This window comes from Mugil cephalus, chromosome 4, assembly GCF_022458985.1.
Source record: "Mugil cephalus isolate CIBA_MC_2020 chromosome 4, CIBA_Mcephalus_1.1, whole genome shotgun sequence".
Taxonomy (NCBI): domain Eukaryota; kingdom Metazoa; phylum Chordata; class Actinopteri; order Mugiliformes; family Mugilidae; genus Mugil; species Mugil cephalus.
Genome location: NC_061773.1, coordinates 4648783 through 4670106, shown reverse-complemented (window position 1 = coordinate 4670106; position 21324 = coordinate 4648783). Strand labels below are relative to the sequence as shown.

Genomic DNA, 21324 nt, shown 5'->3' with positions numbered 1-21324 from the left:
ATTCACTTTTCCTCAGTTGCCCCGCAACGTGTCAACTATCTTCAGCTGCTGGCACGTTGAGGAAACACTGAGCACCTGTGAATATCCATGCGCACGTCTGGCCGTAAACGTTTTGATCCTTTACTGTCCAGACTGATGACTCGTGCTGTTCTTCCAGGTTCCTTTTGTGTCCGTTGTCTCATATACTGCAAGTGCGAAATCAGGTCTGAGTCTTGTGCTGCTGCTTGTGTTGGGTCACCTAATTGAGCAAAACAGTTTTTAATTATCATCATTTATTTATTTATTTATTTATTTATCGTTTTCCCAAAGGCATGTGCCCGAGTAGATAAACTTTACAGTGAAAAAATACTCCAGGCACATTTATTTACTTCACTTATTTATTATTTTCTGATTATTTTCTTCACAAGTAACTGAAAACATCACGTACATTTTCCCGTGCCACACACAGTATATTCGTCGTCCACATCATCATCAATCATCACATCATCATAAATCAGAAGGTGAATATGTTGCCGGTCCAAAATGGGTTTGAAAATATTTTTACTGAGAAGAAATGTGTTTCAGATATGTCATCATGATTGTCCTGTCAGTCTGACATGCCAGTGACGCGATGGAGCATGCATGTCTGCTGTCTGCATACGTTCATATGTGGAAGGAAAAAGACACACAAACACACACACACACGCACACACACACACATACAGGGTAAAAGTAAATTGAAAGCCACGGGTTTGATATGAAGAAGAAGGGGCGGCAGCGCCCTCTGGTGTTGTTAAAGTGTCAAAAATACTTACAGCACCTGGTATTCCCAGGCGGTCTCCCATCCAAGTACTAACCAGGCCCGACCCTGCTTAGCTTCCGAGATCAGACGAGATCGGGCGTGTTCAGGGTGGTATGGCCGTAAGCAACAGTACAGACAACTATCAGGTCTTTTATAGCTGTCGGTGATCGCCTACATGGCCACCTGATAGTGTTTGCATGCTCTAAAAGAAAATAACAAGACAGACAGACAATAGTAAGCCCGTTTAGCCTCATCATAGCTAATCAGAGGCTCTTACTATTGATGTGCCTGGGTACACTATATTACACACAGTGCGTCCGAATGGGGAGATGTCAAAGAAAGAAACCAATGAAGTGAAAACCAAAGAAAGAAATGGTCATCGTATACAACATTAGCTCAACCAGCACACTAGATTAGCATCTCATAGACAGCCCTTCCTAAAACGTTGTCTCCATCACAATATCAGAATCAGGTTCTATTGTAAAAAGAGAAAAAGAAAAAGCGCAACACACTACGTTTCTCACCACAAATCAAACACTCTGACTCTGGCTGGATGTTGTCGCCTCCTCTCTCAATCGGCAAGCAGACGACAGAGACCATCTAGAAAAGGCCTATTTCACGGGTACCCTGCGGCTTACGGCCATACCACCCTGAACGCGCCCGATCTCGTCTGATCTCGGAAGCAAAGCAGGGTCGGGCCTGGTTAGTACTTGAGGGAGACCGCCTGGGAATACCAGGTGCTGTAAGCTTTTGACACTTTAGCAGCAACACCAGAGGGCGCTGCTGGGTCTGTTTTCCCCCAGTCAATTGCAGTTTATTCTTCGCCAATACAGCTCAGGAAAAATGAAGACGCCTTGTGGGGAAGCGGAAGTAGTGCGGCGGCGCTTGCACACAATCGGCCATTTTAACCATTTCCACTTGGCTTGGTCATAGGAATATCTCTGCTTGTTTTCTCTGTCCAAACTATAGTAAGAAATAAAGCTGCCTCGTGTCTACTGCAAATGACATTGAAATGATGCTTTCAGTGCGTGGGTCAGGAGGGCCCACAGCTCGTTTTTGCGCCATCATAGTCTTCCGCAATCTTGTTTAGCCTCATCCACAGCAACAACAGAACCAAGTCTGGTTTTTGCAGTTCGGGACATTGTTGGACAGTTAGGGAGAAAACATGTGAATCCACCCATTCACTTTTCCTCAGTTGCCCCGCAACGTGTCAACTATCTTCAGCTGCTGGCACGTTGAGGAAACACTGAGCACCTGTGAATATCCATGCGCACGTCTGGCCGTAAACGTTTTGATCCTTTACTGTCCAGACTGATGACTCGTGCTGTTCTTCCAGGTTCCTTTGTCGTGTTCATATCTGCAGTCGAAACAGTCGGTCTTGTGCTGCGCCTGTTGGGTCACCTAATGACAACGTTTAATTATCTTTTTATTATTTTATTTGTTCCAAGGCTGTGCCCGTAGAACTTTAATGAAAATACTCCACTTATTATACTTTTTTTTCTGTATTTTTTCACAGTAACTGAACACCGACTTCGGCCAAACAGTTATTCGTCGTCACATTCATCCATCATCATAAAAAGTGATTGTTCGTCCAAAAGGTTTGAATTTTTACTGAAAGAAATGGTTTCAGATATTTCATGTGTCTGTCTGAATGCCAGACGCGATGGCATGCATTTGCTGTTCTACGTTATTTGGAGGAAAGCAAACACCACAACACACATCGAAAAGATTGAAGCAGGTTTGATATGAGAAAGGGCGGCAGCGCCTTGTGTTGTTAAGTGCAAAACTTACCATGATCCCAGCGTCTCCCATCAAGTACTAACCAGCCCGACCTGTTAGTTCCGAGCAGACGAGAGGGGTCGTGGTGGCCGTAAGCACGCAACTATCGTCTTTTGCTGTCGGTGTCGCCTACATGGCCACCTTGTGTCTGTAAGAAAATAACAAGACGCAATAGTAAGCGTTAGCCATCATGTAATCACTATTGATGCGGGACACTATTAACACAGTGCTCGAATGGGGAGATTCAAAAAAGAAACCAATGAAGTGAAAACAAAGAAAGAAATGGTCATCGTATACAACATTATCAACCAGCACACTAATTAGCATCTCATAGACAGCCTTCTAAACGTTGTCTCCATCACAATATCAAATCAGTTCTATTGTAAAAAGAGAAAAAGAAAAAGCGCAACACACTACGTTTCTCACCAAAATCAAACACTCTGACTTGGCGGATGTTGTCGCTCCTCTCTCAATCGGCAAGCAGACGCAGAGACCATCTAGAAAGGCCTATTTCACGGGTCCCTGCGGCTTACGGCCATACACCCTGAACGCGCCCGATCTCGCTGATCTCGGAAGCAAAGCAGGGTCGGCCTGGTTAGTACTTGGATGGGAGACCGCCTGGGAATACCAGGTGCTGTAAGCTTTTTGACACTTAGCAGCAACACCAGAGGGCGCGCTGGGTCTGCTTTCCCAGTCAATTGCAGTTTATTCTTCGCCAATACAGCTCAGGAAAAATGAAGACGCTTGTGGGGAAGCGGAAGTAGTGCGGCGGCGCTTGCACACAACGCCATTTTAACCATTTCCACTTGGCTTTGAGTCATGGAATATCTTGCTTGTTTTCTCTGTCCAAACTATTAGTAAGAAATAAAGCTGCCTCGTTCTACTGCAAATGCATTGAATGATGCTTTCAGTGCGTGGTCAGGAGGGCCCACAGCTCGTTTTGCGCCATCATAGTCTTCCGCAAATCTTGTTTAGCCTATCCACAGCAACAACAGAACCAAGTCTGTTTTTGCAGTTCGGACATGTTGGACAGTTAGGGAGAAACATGTGAATCCACCCATTCACTTTTCCTCAGTTGCCCCGCAACGTGTCAACTATCTTCAGCTGCTGGCACGTTGAGAAACCTGAGCACCTGTGAATATCCATGGCAGTGGCGTAAACTTACCTTACTGTCAGACTATGACTCGTGCTGTTCTTCCGGTCCTTGTTCCGTGTTAATACTGCAAGTCGAAATCAGGTCTGGTCTGTGTCTGCTCCTGTGTTGTGCTGTAAACTAAAGTATACAGCACAGGCTCTTGTGTTGCCGTTGGTCACTATTACAAGGAAAGGAGTGAAAGAAACAGTGAACAGAGATTAATTTCTTATCTATCCAGATGATCTCTCACCTTTAAAATTTTCTCAAAAAATAGTCTATTGTTATGAGTAAGCACCTACTTTTCCAAATAACACGACTTGATTCCTCTCCCCACAACAAACGATCCATTGGCTTTTAGTACCATGCGAGCTACACCATCCTCCTCGTTCGAACAAAGGCCGTTAGACTGGGAAATCCGCCGTATCCAGCTAGTGGATAGCAGAACTTACGCAGACACCACATTGCTTCTCGATACAGCAGGAATGAGACCTGTGAGAGCGCGCTGACAATCGCCATTAACCTTATGTTGATCTGGTTCTTGTTCTGCAAATGAAGAAATAAGTCTTCAGCAAACTAATGCTCAGCGAGAGCCACAGTGCGCCACCACACACACAACAAACAGGTTCATAATTGAAGAGGGTCATAAATGGAAATCCAGTTCTTTCATCGCACTTGTAATATCTTCAAAGTGCCAAAAACTTACAGCACTGAATATCCAGGCCGTTCTGCCTCAATTTACCTTCGTCCTTTACTCCGAGTCAACAGTTTGTTCCGTGCAGCCGAAGTGCAATCAGCATATGCTTTATGTGGTCCCAATGGCCACCATGTTTATATTTTTTAATAAAAAATATTTCGAAACAATAGTGCCCGTTGTCTCAAGTAAAAACGCCTATATTAGTGCTGTATTTTCAATTTCACACAGTGGAAAAGAACGACATTCCACAAAACAAAATTAGTGAAAACAAAGAAAATCGCATCTATAAAATAGCGACGCCGGTTAAGTTAAAACTTCTAAGAATGGTTCCCATACACAATAGTTCAGCTGAAGCAAAAGAGAATCGTCTTGCTCAGTCAAATCGGAAGAAAAGCCAAACCAGGCTGATTTCGCCTCCCAACGGCAAGAACACGAACGGTTGAAGCCTATTACGAGGTACCCTTGGTTAGTCCAATACTACCCTGATCACCGTCGTTCCGTCGACAACAGACAGCGGTGGTATATGAAGGGAAATGCCGATCAATTACAGTGCCAAGCAATTGAACTATAAGCTAAACCACGAGCCGTAGCCTTCCCTAATTATTATTCTTCAAAAACAGACAGGTTCCGTAAAAGAAAAGGCACAAGTCCGACAAATAACACTGTCTGGGGAGGAGCTCAAAGAAGAACGCAGGACTAGAAATGCCTATTACAGTCCCAGGCCTAGCTACATCCTTACACGCCCGTCACAGATCACAAATCACGCATTTACAGATACTTGAAACGGTGATAGCAATCGAATCTTTTATCTTAAAGATAAAAAAAAGCCAGGCTCGTTTCCTCACAAATCATAATTGCTTTCAGTGTCAGCGAAGGCCGCAGGAAGTTATGCGCCATCGTTACCAATACTGTTTTACTCATTCCTATGCCTACACAGAACCTGCTTGTTTCTCTGCAACTTTAGAAAAGTTTTGGGCACGTGTAACACCAGACGCATGTACGTGCTTTGCCGCATTGACTCAGGCACACATGTGCGGAACGCTGTCCGAATTGCTACTTCTCCAATACAGCAAGAGTTGCCTGTGGGATGAGTCTTTGCGTCATGAACAACTGCCGCTTTTCACATTCCTTTGCTCGTGTCATAATATCAGTGCATCGTTCTCTGGGCCTTGATAGATAAGGGTCCCTATGCAAACTTTTGAAATTACTTCAGCTTGATCTGATGCTTTGTTTTTTGTCGATCCCAACCATTCGAAATACGTTCTGTTAGCTCTCTCTGCACAACTATCAACAGTTTTTTTTTCCTTTAATTTGTTAGATAACGTGACACCAACGTCATTTTCCCGTGCCAACTCAGTAATCTCACATCACATTATCTATCACTTATTAATATACTGATATCTTTGCAGGATCCGAAAGTTTTGAATTACTTCAAAATGATCTGTTCTCATTCTTTTCTCCATTAGACAGCGTGACCGTGACATGGTTCGCATTTGTACTTCAATTGTTAGAAAATTATCAAATCACTTCATCATGCCATAACACAAAGAAAGTCATTGCAGCACGTTTATATTGAAGAAATGCTAGCCCTCTGTGATTAAGTGTAAAAATCTTAAGCTAACTTGAATCCCACGTTTCTCCAGCACAGGTCCGCCCTGCTTATTCCGAATCATACATACGAGGATTGTGGTAGGCCGTACATCACAGACAAATATTTGCTTTAAGCTGTCGTATCGACATCCCTGTCAGGTTGTATGGCATAAGAAAGTAACAAACATCGTCTATTAAAGTGGAAAACCTAAGCCACCAATAGCAATCAAGCTAACAAAGAAAGGCTGACACTATTACCTCAATGCGTCCAAGGAGTTCAAGAGATGCTGATGTAAACAAAGACAAATGGTCTGCGCTCAACAACCACAGGACAGACAATGCAGCCTTCAACAATGCTCCCATGCATATAGCATCAGTCATCTAATATAACTAAGTAAAACGCAACAGACAGTTTATTTGCAAGAAAAGCAAAAAACGAAAACCTTATACATCACCTCTCTGCTCAGTTGTCCCATCTGGCAACGCCAGAAACAACATAGAAAAGGCCATTTCACGGCCCCGTTACGGCCATACCACCCTGAACGCGCCCGATCTCGGCTGATCTCGGAAGCAAAGCAGGGTCGGGCCTGGTTAGTACTTGAACGGGAGACCGCCTGGGAATACCAGGTGCTGTAAGCTTTTTGACACTTTAGCAGCAACACCAGAGGGCGCTGCTGGGTCTGCTTTCCCCAGTCAATTGCAGTTTATTCTTCGCCAATACAGCTCAGGAAAAATGAAGACGCCTTGTGGGGAAGCGGAAGTAGTGCGGCGGCGCTTGCACACAATCGGCCATTTTAACCATTTCCACTTGGCTTTGGGTCATAGGAATATCTCTGCTTGTTTTCTCTGTCCAAACTATTAGTAAGAAATAAAGCTGCCTCGTGTCTACTGCAAATGACATTGAAATGATGCTTTCAGTGCGTGGGTCAGGAGGGCCCACAGCTCGTTTTTGCGCCATCATAGTCTTCCGCAAATCTTGTTTAGCCTCATCCACAGCAACAACAGAACCAAGTCTGGTTTTTGCAGTTCGGGACATTGTTGGACAGTTAGGGAGAAAACATGTGAATCCACCCATTCACTTTTCCTCAGTTGCCCCGCAACGTGTCAACTATCTTCAGCTGCTGGCACGTTGAGGAAACACTGAGCACCTGTGAATATCCATGCGCACGTCTGGCCGTAAACGTTTTGATCCTTTACTGTCCAGACTGATGACTCGTGCTGTTCTTCCAGGTTCCTTTTGTGTCCGTTGTCTCATATACTGCAAGTGCGAAATCAGGTCTGTGTCTTGTGCTGCTGCCTGTGTTGGGTCACCTAATTGAGCAAAACAGTTTTTAATTATCATCATTTATTTATTTAATTGATTTATCGTTTTCCCAAAGGCATGTGCCCGAGTAGATAAACTTTACAGTGAAAAAATACTCCAGGCACATTTATTTACTTCACTTATTTATTATTTTCTGATTATTTTCTTCACAAGTAACTGAAAACATCACGTACATTTTCCCGTGCCACACACAGTATATTCGTCGTCCACATCATCATCATCATCATCATCATCATCATAAATGAGAAGGTGAATATGTTGCCGGTCCAAAATGGGTTTGAAAATATTTTTACTGAGAAGAAATGTGTTTCAGATATGTCATCATGATTGTCCTGTCAGTCTGACATGCCAGTGACGCGATGGAGCATGCATGTCTGCTGTCTGCATACGTTCATATGTGGAAGGAAAAAGACACACAAACACACACACACACACATACAGGGTAAAAGTAAATTGAAAGCCACGGGTTTGATATGAAGAAGAAGGGGCGGCAGCGCCCTCTGGTGTTGTTAAAGTGTCAAAAATACTTACAGCACCTGGTATTCCCAGGCGGTCTCCCATCCAAGTACTAACCAGGCCCGACCCTGCTTAGCTTCCGAGATCAGACGAGATCGGGCGTGTTCAGGGTGGTATGGCCGTAAGCAACAGTACAGACAACTATCAGGTCTTTTATAGCTGTCGGTGATCGCCTACATGGCCACCTGATAGTGTTTGCATGCTCTAAAAGAAAATAACAAGACAGACAGACAATAGTAAGCCCGTTTAGCCTCATCATAGCTAATCAGAGGCTCTTACTATTGATGTGCCTGGGTACACTATATTACACACAGTGCGTCCGAATGGGGAGATGTCAAAGAAAGAAACCAATGAAGTGAAAACCAAAGAAAGAAATGGTCATCGTATACAACATTAGCTCAACCAGCACACTAGATTAGCATCTCATAGACAGCCCTTCCTAAAACGTTGTCTCCATCACAATATCAGAATCAGGTTCTATTGTAAAAAGAGAAAAAGAAAAAGCGCAACACACTACGTTTCTCACCACAAATCAAACACTCTGACTCTGGCTGGATGTTGTCGCCTCCTCTCTCAATCGGCAAGCAGACGACAGAGACCATCTAGAAAAGGCCTATTTCACGGGTACCCTGCGGCTTACGGCCATACCACCCTGAACGCGCCCGATCTCGGCTGATCTCGGAAGCAAAGCAGGGTCGGGCCTGGTTAGTACTTGAACGGGAGACCGCCTGGGAATACCAGGTGCTGTAAGCTTTTTGACACTTTAGCAGCAACACCAGAGGGCGCAGCTGGGTCTGCTTTCCCCAGTCAATTGCAGTTTATTCTTCGCCAATACAGCTCAGGAAAAATGAAGACGCCTTGTGGGGAAGCGGAAGTAGTGCGGCGGCGCTTGCACACAATCGGCCATTTTAACCATTTCCACTTGGCTTTGGGTCATAGGAATATCTCTGCTTGTTTTCTCTGTCCAAACTATTAGTAAGAAATAAAGCTGCCTCGTGTCTACTGCAAATGACATTGAAATGATGCTTTCAGTGCGTGGGTCAGGAGGGCCCACAGCTCGTTTTTGCGCCATCATAGTCTTCCGCAAATCTTGTTTAGCCTCATCCACAGCAACAACAGAACCAAGTCTGGTTTTTGCCAGTTCGGGACATTGTTGGACAGTTAGGGAGAAAACATGTGAATCCACCCATTCACTTTTCCTCAGTTGCCCCGCAACGTGTCAACTATCTTCAGCTGCTGGCACGTTGAGGAAACACTGAGCACCTGTGAATATCCATGCGCACGTCTGGCCGTAAACGTTTTGATCCTTTACTGTCCAGACTGATGACTCGTGCTGTTCTTCCAGGTTCCTTTTGTGTCCGTTGTCTCATATACTGCAAGTGCGAAATCAGGTCTGAGTCTTGTGCTGCTGCTTGTGTTGGGTCACCTAATTGAGCAAAACAGTTTTTAATTATCATCATTTATTTATTTATTTATTTATTTATCGTTTTCCCAAAGGCATGTGCCCGAGTAGATAAACTTTACAGTGAAAAAATACTCCAGGCACATTTATTTACTTCACTTATTTATTATTTTCTGATTATTTTCTTCACAAGTAACTGAAAACATCACGTACATTTTCCCGTGCCACACACAGTATATTCGTCGTCCACATCATCATCATCATCATCATCATCATAAATGAGAAGGTGAATATGTTGCCGGTCCAAAATGGGTTTGAAAATATTTTTACTGAGAAGAAATGTGTTTCAGATATGTCATCATGATTGTCCTGTCAGTCTGACATGCCAGTGACGCGATGGAGCATGCATGTCTGCTGTCTGCATACGTTCATATGTGGAAGGAAAAAGACACACAAACACACACACACACACATACAGGGTAAAAGTAAATTGAAAGCCACGGGTTTGATATGAAGAAGAAGGGGCGGCAGCGCCCTCTGGTGTTGTTAAAGTGTCAAAAATACTTACAGCACCTGGTATTCCCAGGCGGTCTCCCATCCAAGTACTAACCAGGCCCGACCCTGCTTAGCTTCCGAGATCAGACGAGATCGGGCGTGTTCAGGGTGGTATGGCCGTAAGCAACAGTACAGACAACTATCAGGTCTTTTATAGCTGTCGGTGATCGCCTACATGGCCACCTGATAGTGTTTGCATGCTCTAAAGAAAATAACAAGACAGACAGACAATAGTAAGCCCGTTTAGCCTCATCATAGCTAATCAGAGGCTCTTACTATTGATGTGCCTGGGTACACTATATTACACACAGTGCGTCCGAATGGGGAGATGTCAAAGAAAGAAACCAATGAAGTGAAAACCAAAGAAAGAAATGGTCATCGTATACAACATTAGCTCAACCAGCACACTAGATTAGCATCTCATAGACAGCCCTTCCTAAAACGTTGTCTCCATCACAATATCAGAATCAGGTTCTATTGTAAAAAGAGAAAAAGAAAAAGCGCAACACACTACGTTTCTCACCACAAATCAAACACTCTGACTCTGGCTGGATGTTGTCGCCTCCTCTCTCAATCGGCAAGCAGACGACAGAGACCATCTAGAAAAGGCCTATTTCACGGGTACCCTGCGGCTTACGGCCATACCACCCTGAACGCGCCCGATCTCGTCTGATCTCGGAAGCAAAGCAGGGTCGGGCCTGGTTAGTACTTGGATGGGAGACCGCCTGGGAATACCAGGTGCTGTAAGCTTTTTGACACTTTAGCAGCAACACCAGAGGGCGCTGCTGGGTCTGCTTTCCCCAGTCAATTGCAGTTTATTCTTCGCCAATACAGCTCAGGAAAAATGAAGACGCCTTGTGGGGAAGCGGAAGTAGTGCGGCGGCGCTTGCACACAATCGGCCATTTTAACCATTTCCACTTGGCTTTGGGTCATAGGAATATCTCTGCTTGTTTTCTCTGTCCAAACTATTAGTAAGAAATAAAGCTGCCTCGTGTCTACTGCAAATGACATTGAAATGATGCTTTCAGTGCGTGGGTCAGGAGGGCCCACAGCTCGTTTTTGCGCCATCATAGTCTTCCGCAAATCTTGTTTAGCCTCATCCACAGCAACAACAGAACCAAGTCTGGTTTTTGCCAGTTCGGGACATTGTTGGACAGTTAGGGAGAAAACATGTGAATCCACCCATTCACTTTTCCTCAGTTGCCCCGCAACGTGTCAACTATCTTCAGCTGCTGGCACGTTGAGGAAACACTGAGCACCTGTGAATATCCATGCGCACGTCTGGCCGTAAACGTTTTGATCCTTTACTGTCCAGACTGATGACTCGTGCTGTTCTTCCAGGTTCCTTTTGTGTCCGTTGTCTCATATACTGCAAGTGCGAAATCAGGTCTGTGTCTTGTGCTGCTGCCTGTGTTGGGTCACCTAATTGAGCAAAACAGTTTTTAATTATCATCATTTATTTATTTATTTATTTATTTATCGTTTTCCCAAAGGCATGTGCCCGAGTAGATAAACTTTACAGTGAAAAAATACTCCAGGCACATTTATTTACTTCACTTATTTATTATTTTCTGATTATTTTCTTCACAAGTAACTGAAAACATCACGTACATTTTCCCGTGCCACACACAGTATATTCGTCGTCCACATCATCATCATCCATCATCATCATCATAATAGAAGGTGAATATGTTGCCGGTCCAAAATGGGTTTGAAAATATTTTTACTGAGAAGAAATGTGTTTCAGATATGTCATCATGATTGTCCTGTCAGTCTGACATGCCAGTGACGCGATGGAGCATGCATGTCTGCTGTCTGCATACGTTCATATGTGGAAGGAAAAAGACACACAAACACACACACACACACACACATACAGGGTAAAAGTAAATTGAAAGCCACGGGTTTGATATGAAGAAGAAGGGGCGGCAGCGCCCTCTGGTGTTGTTAAAGTGTCAAAAATACTTACAGCACCTGGTATTCCCAGGCGGTCTCCCATCCAAGTACTAACCAGGCCCGACCCTGCTTAGCTTCCGAGATCAGACGAGATCGGGCGTGTTCAGGGTGGTATGGCCGTAAGCAACAGTACAGACAACTATCAGGTCTTTTATAGCTGTCGGTGATCGCCTACATGGCCACCTGATAGTGTTTGCATGCTCTAAAAGAAAATAACAAGACAGACAGACAATAGTAAGCCCGTTTAGCCTCATCATAGCTAATCAGAGGCTCTTACTATTGATGTGCCTGGGTACACTATATTACACACAGTGCGTCCGAATGGGGAGATGTCAAAGAAAGAAACCAATGAAGTGAAAACCAAAGAAAGAAATGGTCATCGTATACAACATTAGCTCAACCAGCACACTAGATTAGCATCTCATAGACAGCCCTTCCTAAAACGTTGTCTCCATCACAATATCAGAATCAGGTTCTATTGTAAAAAGAGAAAAAGAAAAAGCGCAACACACTACGTTTCTCACCACAAATCAAACACTCTGACTCTGGCTGGATGTTGTCGCCTCCTCTCTCAATCGGCAAGCAGACGACAGAGACCATCTAGAAAAGGCCTATTTCACGGGTACCCTGCGGCTTACGGCCATACCACCCTGAACGCGCCCGATCTCGGCTGATCTCGGAAGCAAAGCAGGGTCGGGCCTGGTTAGTACTTGAACGGGAGACCGCCTGGGAATACCAGGTGCTGTAAGCTTTTTGACACTTTAGCAGCAACACCAGAGGGCGCAGCTGGGTCTGCTTTCCCCAGTCAATTGCAGTTTATTCTTCGCCAATACAGCTCAGGAAAAATGAAGACGCCTTGTGGGGAAGCGGAAGTAGTGCGGCGGCGCTTGCACACAATCGGCCATTTTAACCATTTCCACTTGGCTTTGGGTCATAGGAATATCTCTGCTTGTTTTCTCTGTCCAAACTATTAGTAAGAAATAAAGCTGCCTCGTGTCTACTGCAAATGACATTGAAATGATGCTTTCAGTGCGTGGGTCAGGAGGGCCCACAGCTCGTTTTTGCGCCATCATAGTCTTCCGCAAATCTTGTTTAGCCTCATCCACAGCAACAACAGAACCAAGTCTGGTTTTTGTCAGTTCGGGACATTGTTGGACAGTTAGGGAGAAAACATGTGAATCCACCCATTCACTTTTCCTCAGTTGCCCCGCAACGTGTCAACTATCTTCAGCTGCTGGCACGTTGAGGAAACACTGAGCACCTGTGAATATCCATGCGCACGTCTGGCCGTAAACGTTTTGATCCTTTACTGTCCAGACTGATGACTCGTGCTGTTCTTCCAGGTTCCTTTTGTGTCCGTTGTCTCATATACTGCAAGTGCGAAATCAGGTCTGTGTCTTGTGCTGCTGCCTGTGTTGGGTCACCTAATTGAGCAAAACAGTTTTTAATTATCATCATTTATTTATTTATTTATTTATTTATCGTTTTCCCAAAGGCATGTGCCCGAGTAGATAAACTTTACAGTGAAAAAATACTCCAGGCACATTTATTTACTTCACTTATTTATTATTTTCTGATTATTTTCTTCACAAGTAACTGAAAACATCACGTACATTTTCCCGTGCCACACACAGTATATTCGTCGTCCACATCATCCATCATCATCATCATCATCATATAAATCAGAAGGTGAATATGTTGCCGGTCCAAAATGGGTTTGAAAATATTTTTACTGAGAAGAAATGTGTTTCAGATATGTCATCATGATTGTCCTGTCAGTCTGACATGCCAGTGACGCGATGGAGCATGCATGTCTGCTGTCTGCATACGTTCATATGTGGAAGGAAAAAGACACACAAACACACACACACACACACATACAGGGTAAAAGTAAATTGAAAGCCACGGGTTTGATATGAAGAAGAAGGGGCGGCAGCGCCCTCTGGTGTTGTTAAAGTGTCAAAAATACTTACAGCACCTGGTATTCCCAGGCGGTCTCCCATCCAAGTACTAACCAGGCCCGACCCTGCTTAGCTTCCGAGATCAGACGAGATCGGGCGTGTTCAGGGTGGTATGGCCGTAAGCAACAGTACAGACAACTATCAGGTCTTTTATAGCTGTCGGTGATCGCCTACATGGCCACCTGATAGTGTTTGCATGCTCTAAAAGAAAATAACAAGACAGACAGACAATAGTAAGCCCGTTTAGCCTCATCATAGCTAATCAGAGGCTCTTACTATTGATGTGCCTGGGTACACTATATTACACACAGTGCGTCCGAATGGGGAGATGTCAAAGAAAGAAACCAATGAAGTGAAAACCAAAGAAAGAAATGGTCATCGTATACAACATTAGCTCAACCAGCACACTAGATTAGCATCTCATAGACAGCCCTTCCTAAAACGTTGTCTCCATCACAATATCAGAATCAGGTTCTATTGTAAAAAGAGAAAAAGAAAAAGCGCAACACACTACGTTTCTCACCACAAATCAAACACTCTGACTCTGGCTGGATGTTGTCGCCTCCTCTCTCAATCGGCAAGCAGACGACAGAGACCATCTAGAAAAGGCCTATTTCACGGGTCCCTGCGGCTTACGGCCATACCACCCTGAACGCGCCCGATCTCGGCTGATCTCGGAAGCAAAGCAGGGTCGGGCCTGGTTAGTACTTGAACGGGAGACCGCCTGGGAATACCAGGTGCTGTAAGCTTTTTGACACTTTAGCAGCAACACCAGAGGGCGCAGCTGGGTCTGCTTTCCCCAGTCAATTGCAGTTTATTCTTCGCCAATACAGCTCAGGAAAAATGAAGACGCCTTGTGGGGAAGCGGAAGTAGTGCGGCGGCGCTTGCACACAATCGGCCATTTTAACCATTTCCACTTGGCTTTGGGTCATAGGAATATCTCTGCTTGTTTTCTCTGTCCAAACTATTAGTAAGAAATAAAGCTGCCTCGTGTCTACTGCAAATGACATTGAAATGATGCTTTCAGTGCGTGGGTCAGGAGGGCCCACAGCTCGTTTTTTGCGCCATCATAGTCTTCCGCAAATCTTGTTTAGCCTCATCCACAGCAACAACAGAACCAAGTCTGGTTTTTGCCAGTTCGGGACATTGTTGGACAGTTAGGGAGAAAACATGTGAATCCACCCATTCACTTTTCCTCAGTTGCCCCGCAACGTGTCAACTATCTTCAGCTGCTGGCACGTTGAGGAAACACTGAGCACCTGTGAATATCCATGCGCACGTCTGGCCGTAAACGTTTTGATCCTTTACTGTCCAGACTGATGACTCGTGCTGTTCTTCCAGGTTCCTTTTGTGTCCGTTGTCTCATATACTGCAAGTGCGAAATCAGGTCTGTGTCTTGTGCTGCTGCCTGTGTTGGGTCACCTAATTGAGCAAAACAGTTTTTAATTATCATCATTTATTTATTTATTTATTTATTTATCGTTTTCCCAAAGGCATGTGCCCGAGTAGATAAACTTTACAGTGAAAAAATACTCCAGGCACATTTATTTACTTCACTTATTTATTATTTTCTGATTATTTTCTTCACAAGTAACTGAAAACATCACGTACATTTTCCCGTGCCACACACAGTATATTCGTCGTCCACATCATCATCATCATCATCATCATCATCATCATAAATCAGAAGGTGAATATGTTGCCGGTCCAAAATGGGTTTGAAAATATTTTTACTGAGAAGAAATGTGTTTCAGATATGTCATCATGATTGTCCTGTCAGTCTGACATGCCAGTGACGCGATGGAGCATGCATGTCTGCTGTCTGCATACGTTCATATGTGGAAGGAAAAAGACACACAAACACACACACACACGCACACACACACACATACAGGGTAAAAGTAAATTGAAAGCCACGGGTTTGATATGAAGAAGAAGGGGCGGCAGCGCCCTCTGGTGTTGTTAAAGTGTCAAAAATACTTACAGCACCTGGTATTCCCAGGCGGTCTCCCATCCAAGTACTAACCAGGCCCGCCCCTGCTTAGCTTCCGAGATCAGACGAATCGGGCGTGTTCAGGGTGGTATGGCCGTAAGCAACAGTACGGCAACTATCAGGTCTTTTATAGCTGTCGGTGATCGCCTACATGGCCACCTGTTTAGTGTTTGCATGCTCTAAAGAAAATAACAAGACAGACAGACAATAGTAAGCCGTTTAGCCTCATCATAGCTAATCAGAGGCTCTTACTATTGATGTGCCTGGGTACACTATTTTACACACAGTGCGTCCGAATGGGGAGATGTCAAAAAAAGAAACCAATGAAGTGAAAACCAAAGAAAGAAATTGGTCATCTAATACAACATTAGCTCAACCAGCACACTAGATTAGCATCTCATAGGACAGCCCTTCCAAAAACCCTTTGTCTCCATCACAATATCAGAATCAGGTTCTATTGTAAAAAGAAAAAAGAAAAAGCGCAACACACTACGTTTCTCACCCACAAATCAAACACTCTGACTCTGGCTGGATGTTGTCGCCTCCTCTCTCAAATCGGCAAGCAGACGACAGAGACCATCTAGAAAAGGCCTATTTCACGGGTGCCCGCGGCTTACGGCCTCCACCCTGAACGCGCCCGATCTCGTCTGATCTCGGAAGCAAAGCAGGTCGGGCTGGTTAATACTTGGATGGGAGACCGCCCTGGGAATACCAGGTGCTTTTAAGCTTTTTGACACTTTGCAGCAACCCCAAGGGGGCCCCTGCTGGGTCTGTTTTCCCCCAGTCAATTTGCAGTTTATTCTTCGCCAAAACAGCTCAGGAAAAATGAAGACGCCTTGTGGGGAAGCGGAAGTAGTGCGGCGGCGCTTGCACACAATCGGCCATTTTAACCATTTCCACTTGGCTTTGAGTCAAGGAATATCTCTGCTTGTTTTCTCTGTCCAAACTATTAGTAAGAAATAAAGCTGCCTCGTGTCTACTGCAAATGACATTGAAATGATGCTTTTAGTGCGTGGGTCAGGAGGGCCCACAGCTCGTTTTTGCGCCATCAATTTTATTTTTTCTTCCCCCGCAAATCTTGTTTTTACTGAACCACCATTCACTTTTCCATTGCCGAACGTTCAACATTCAGCTGCTGGCACAGGAACACTGAGCACCTGTGAAAATCCATGCGCACGTCGGCCGTAAACGTTTTGATCCTTTCTGTCCGACTGATGACTCTGCTGTTCTTCCAGGTTCCTTTGTGTCCGTTGTCTCTATAACTGCAAGTCGAATCAGTCTGTGTCTTTGCTGCTGCTGTGTTGGGTCACCTAATTGAGCAAACAGTTTTTAATTATCATCATTTATTTATTTATTTATTTATCGTTTTCCCAAAGGCATGTGCCGAGTAGATAAACTTACAGTGAAAAAATACTCCAGGCACATTTTTTACTTCACTTATTTATTATTTTCTGATTATTTCTTCACAAGTATGAAAACATCACGTACATTTTCCCGTGCCACACACAGTATTTCGTCGTCCACATCATCATCATCATCATCATCTCATAAAATAGAAGGTGAATATGTTGCCGGTTCCAAAATGGGTTGAAAATATTTTACTGAGAAGAAATGTGTTTCAGATATGTCATCATGATTGTCCTTCAGTCTGACATGCCAGTGACGCGATGGAGCATCATGTCTGCTGTCTGCATACGTTCATATGTGGAAGAAAAGACACACAAACACACACCACACCACACACACATACAGGTAAAAGTAATTTGAAGCCACGGGTTGTATGAAGAAGAAGGGCGGCAGCGCCCTCTGGTGTTGTTAAAGTGTCAAAATATACCAGCACCGGGTATTCCAGGCGGTCTCCCATCCAAGTACTAACCAGGCCCGACCCTGCTTAGCTTCCGAGATCAGACGAGATCGGGCGTGTTCAGGGTGGTATGGCCGTAAGCAACAGTACAGACAACTATCAGGTCTTTTATAGCTGTCGGTGATCGCCTACATGGCCACCTGATATTTGTTTGCATGCTCTAAAAGAAAATAACAAGACAGACAGACAATAGTAAGCCCGTTTAGCCTCATCATAGCTAATCAGAGGCTCTTACTATTGATGTGCCTGGGTACACTATATTACACACAGTGCGTCCGAATGGGGAGATGTCAAAGAAAGAAACCAATGAAGTGAAAACCAAAGAAAGAAATGGTCATCGTATACAACATTAGCTCAACCAGCACACTAGATTAGCATCTCATAGACAGCCCTTCCTAAAACGTTTGTCTCCATCACAATATCAGAATCGGGTTTTCTATTGTAAAAAGAGAAAAAGAAAAAGCGCAACACACTACGTTTCTCACCACAAATCAAACACTCTGACTCTGGCTGGATGTTGTCGCCTCCTCTCTCAATCGGCAAGCAGACGACAGAGACCATCTAGAAAAGGCCTATTTCACGGGTCCCTGCGGCTTACGGCCATACCACCCTGAACGCGCCCGATCTCGTCTGATCTCGGAAGCAAAGCAGGGTCGGGCCTGGTTAGTTTTTCTGCAAATATTCTGTATCTCTTACTCAGAGGTTGTGCGTCATTTGATTTTTTTGAATGTTAATGATCTTGTGAGCTATCGGTGCTTTCTTTCTTTATTGTAGGAAGAACACCAAACACATAGGTTATGAAGTTATGAGAAGAGGCAGCCCTTGTTCATGCAATATTAGCACTGTTGCGCCCCAGTAAGGCACTGCAGCCGATCAGCGAGGTCAGTGATGCACCTACATGCTTGGCGTGCCATGCCCTAGTTCTGCGATAACAGAAACAAAGTTGCTCCAAGAATCAAGCTACATGGCTGTACTTCACACAGTGCTTTGGTGCAAAACATAGAACAGAAAGTCGAAAAAAAATAATGCACATAGCACCTAAATGTCCAACAATACAACGTTCTATCTAAAGGAGAAGGAAATGTTACACATACACCTGGTGTGCTCTAACAAAGAAGCAGAAGCCATTTCACTCGTACGCATCCACCACGCCCCTCGTATTGAGAAGAGGTGCTGGTTGACTTGAACGGGAACCGCGGAAACATTAGCTTTTATTGCGCAACACGAGCCCTGCTGACCAGTCGTTACGCCTACAGTATGGTGTGAAGAATTGCGCGCTTCATATCATTACCAATTCCGGCTGGGCAAGGCTCGTTTTCTTCAACTTAGTAAAACTACTGTTCTCTCAATGATAATACTTAGGTCAGAGCATCGTTGGCCCAAGTTCAACTTTTCCTCTCTGCACAAAAACAATCGTTTTTATCGACTTGTTGACGTGGAACTGAATCCACCATCCTTTCCTCTGCCCATGCATTCATGCGATTAGAATGCACTTATATCCAGGAATTCGCTCGTATGACTTTCCAACTGATGATCTTATTTTTGTGTTTCCATAGAACATCATCTTTTGTTCCGCTTCTCACTCATAAAAAATATACAATTTTATTATTATAATTTTTTCCAGATGAATATTCGTGAAAAAACTCCGCCATTATCTTATATATAAGAACAATAAAATATAATTTCTCACCTATTGTTTCCACAACATCAATCTCCATGAGTGAAACCAAAGTAAAATAGGAAAAAGTGTATAGTATCAGATGCGTCTTGGAGAATACTCAGCTGTTTGTACTCGAAGAAACACCCACCCAACATACAAGGTTAGCGTTGTAAGAGAAGGGCCTGGTGTGTATGAATACTTGTGTCAGGCACCAAATAACCCACTTTAGTCGAGATCAGCGTAATCACACTCCAAAGTCTAACCGACAAAAGGCACTATATTCTCAAAAAACACGACGCTGTAGCTTTCCTCAATGCTAAAGAAATAGGCTCTACAATCACCTTGAACGGACGGCCTGGGAGATCAGGCTGATTGAAGAAAGACACTTAGAGAAACAAGAGGCGCGCTGGTCTGCTTTCCCCATCATTGCAGTTTAGATTCGGCCATACGTCGGAAAAATGAGCGCCTTGTGGGATGCGGAAGTAGTACGGCGCTGCACACAATCGGCCATTTAACCATTTCACTTGGCTTTTGGGTCATGGAATTTCTGCTCTTTTCTCTGTCCAAACTATTGTAAGAAATCAATATGGCCTTTCGTCACTGCAAATGACATTAAATGATGCTTTAAGTGCGTGGTCAGGAGGCCCACAGCTGTTTTTGCGCACATTAGTTTTCGCAAATCTTGTTTAGCCCATCCCAGCAACAACGACCAATGTCTGGTTTTTGCAGTTCGGGGACATTGTTGGACAGTTAGGGAGAAACATGTGAATCACCATTCACTTTTCCTCAGTTGCCCGAAACGTGTCAACTTCTTCGGGCTGTTTGGCACGTTGAGGAAACACTGAGCACCTGTGAATATCCATGCGCACGTCTGGCCGTAAGTTTTGATCCTTTACTGTCCAGACTGATGACTCGTGCTGTTCTTCCAGGTTCCTTATTGTGTCCGTTGTCTCATATACTGCAAGTGCGAAATCAGGTCTGTGTCTTGTGCTGCTGCTGTGTTGGGTCACCTAATTGAGCAAAACAGTTTTTAATTATCATCATTTATTTTTTATTTATTGTATTTATCGTTTTCCCAAAGGCTTCGTGCCGAGTAGATAAACTTTACAGTGAAAAAATACTCCAGGCACATTTATTTACTTCACTTATTTATTTATTTTCTGATTATTCTTCCATAACTGAAAAACATCACGTCATTTTCGTGCCACACAAGTATATTCGTCGTCACATCATCAATCATCATCATCATCATCATTTTTCATCATAATCAGAAGGTGAATATGTTGCCGGTCCAAAATGGGTTTGAAAATTTTTTTTTACTGAGAAAAATGTGTTTCAGATATGTCATCATGATTGTCCTGTCAGTCTGCATGCCAGTGACGCGATGGAGCATGCATGTCTGCTGTCTGCATACGTTCTATTGGAAGGAAAAAACACACAAACACACACACACACCACATAAACAGGGTAAAAGTAAATTGAAGCCACGGGTTTGATATGAAGAAGAAGGGGCGGCAGCGCCTCTGGTGTTGTTAAAGTGTCAAAAAATACTTACAGCACCTGGTATTCCCAGGCGGTCTCCAAACAAGTACTAACCAGGCCCGACCCTGCTTAGCTTCCGAGATCAGACGAGATCGGGCGTGTTCAGGGTGGTATGGCCGTAAGCGACAGTACAGACAACTATCAGGTCTTTTATAGCTGTCGGTGACGCTACATGGCCACCTGATAGTGTTTGCATGCTCTAAAAGAAAATAACAAGACAGACAGACAATAGTAAGCCGTTTAGCTCATCAGCTAACTCAGAGGCTTTACTATTGATGTGCCTGGGTACATATATTACACACAGTGCGTCGAATGGGGAGATGTCAAAGAAAGAAACCAATGAAGTGAAACCAAGAAAAACATGTCATCGTATCAAATTAGCTACCCAGCACACTAGATTAGCATCTCATAGACAGCCCTTCCATAAAAGTTGTCGTCCATCACATATCAGAATCAGGTTCTATTGTAAAGATAAAACGCTCACCTACGTTCTCACCCAAATCACATCTGACTCTGTCTGGAAGCATGCGTCGGCCTTTTCTGAAAAAAGCCTAGGTCCTTTTTGGGACT

The 21324-nt window shown here is 44.1% G+C and overlaps 13 non-coding genes and 2 pseudogenes across 13 annotated transcripts; 7 read left to right on the top strand and 8 right to left on the bottom strand.

The window, feature by feature from the left end:
* Window positions 1–787: 787 nt before the first annotated feature.
* Window positions 788–906, bottom strand: LOC125007477. Its single transcript, XR_007112698.1, has one exon. It is a non-coding gene; the product is annotated as a 5S ribosomal RNA (ribosomal RNA).
* Window positions 907–1413: 507 nt separating this feature from the next.
* LOC125007503 lies at window positions 1414–1530 on the top strand. The gene has a single exon (XR_007112722.1). It is a non-coding gene; the product is annotated as a 5S ribosomal RNA (ribosomal RNA).
* Window positions 1531–3087: 1557 nt separating this feature from the next.
* Window positions 3088–3203, top strand: LOC125007512 (annotated as a pseudogene).
* Window positions 3204–6499: 3296 nt separating this feature from the next.
* LOC125007511 lies at window positions 6500–6618 on the top strand. Its single transcript, XR_007112730.1, has one exon. It is a non-coding gene; the product is annotated as a 5S ribosomal RNA (ribosomal RNA).
* A 1209-nt stretch (window positions 6619–7827) lies between these two features.
* Window positions 7828–7946, bottom strand: LOC125007534. The gene has a single exon (XR_007112747.1). It is a non-coding gene; the product is annotated as a 5S ribosomal RNA (ribosomal RNA).
* A 507-nt stretch (window positions 7947–8453) lies between these two features.
* Window positions 8454–8572, top strand: LOC125007506. Its single transcript, XR_007112725.1, has one exon. It is a non-coding gene; the product is annotated as a 5S ribosomal RNA (ribosomal RNA).
* A 1210-nt stretch (window positions 8573–9782) lies between these two features.
* LOC125007522 lies at window positions 9783–9901 on the bottom strand. The gene has a single exon (XR_007112736.1). It is a non-coding gene; the product is annotated as a 5S ribosomal RNA (ribosomal RNA).
* A 506-nt stretch (window positions 9902–10407) lies between these two features.
* On the top strand, window positions 10408–10526 carry LOC125007471. The gene has a single exon (XR_007112692.1). It is a non-coding gene; the product is annotated as a 5S ribosomal RNA (ribosomal RNA).
* Window positions 10527–11739: 1213 nt separating this feature from the next.
* LOC125007517 lies at window positions 11740–11858 on the bottom strand. The gene has a single exon (XR_007112731.1). It is a non-coding gene; the product is annotated as a 5S ribosomal RNA (ribosomal RNA).
* A 507-nt stretch (window positions 11859–12365) lies between these two features.
* On the top strand, window positions 12366–12484 carry LOC125007505. Its single transcript, XR_007112724.1, has one exon. It is a non-coding gene; the product is annotated as a 5S ribosomal RNA (ribosomal RNA).
* Window positions 12485–13699: 1215 nt separating this feature from the next.
* LOC125007510 lies at window positions 13700–13818 on the bottom strand. The gene has a single exon (XR_007112729.1). It is a non-coding gene; the product is annotated as a 5S ribosomal RNA (ribosomal RNA).
* Window positions 13819–14324: 506 nt separating this feature from the next.
* On the top strand, window positions 14325–14443 carry LOC125007504. The gene has a single exon (XR_007112723.1). It is a non-coding gene; the product is annotated as a 5S ribosomal RNA (ribosomal RNA).
* Window positions 14444–15672: 1229 nt separating this feature from the next.
* LOC125007509 lies at window positions 15673–15790 on the bottom strand. The gene has a single exon (XR_007112728.1). It is a non-coding gene; the product is annotated as a 5S ribosomal RNA (ribosomal RNA).
* Window positions 15791–17516: 1726 nt separating this feature from the next.
* On the bottom strand, window positions 17517–17634 carry LOC125007513 (annotated as a pseudogene).
* A 3126-nt stretch (window positions 17635–20760) lies between these two features.
* On the bottom strand, window positions 20761–20878 carry LOC125007508. Its single transcript, XR_007112727.1, has one exon. It is a non-coding gene; the product is annotated as a 5S ribosomal RNA (ribosomal RNA).
* Between the last annotated feature and the right edge of the window lie 446 nt (window positions 20879–21324).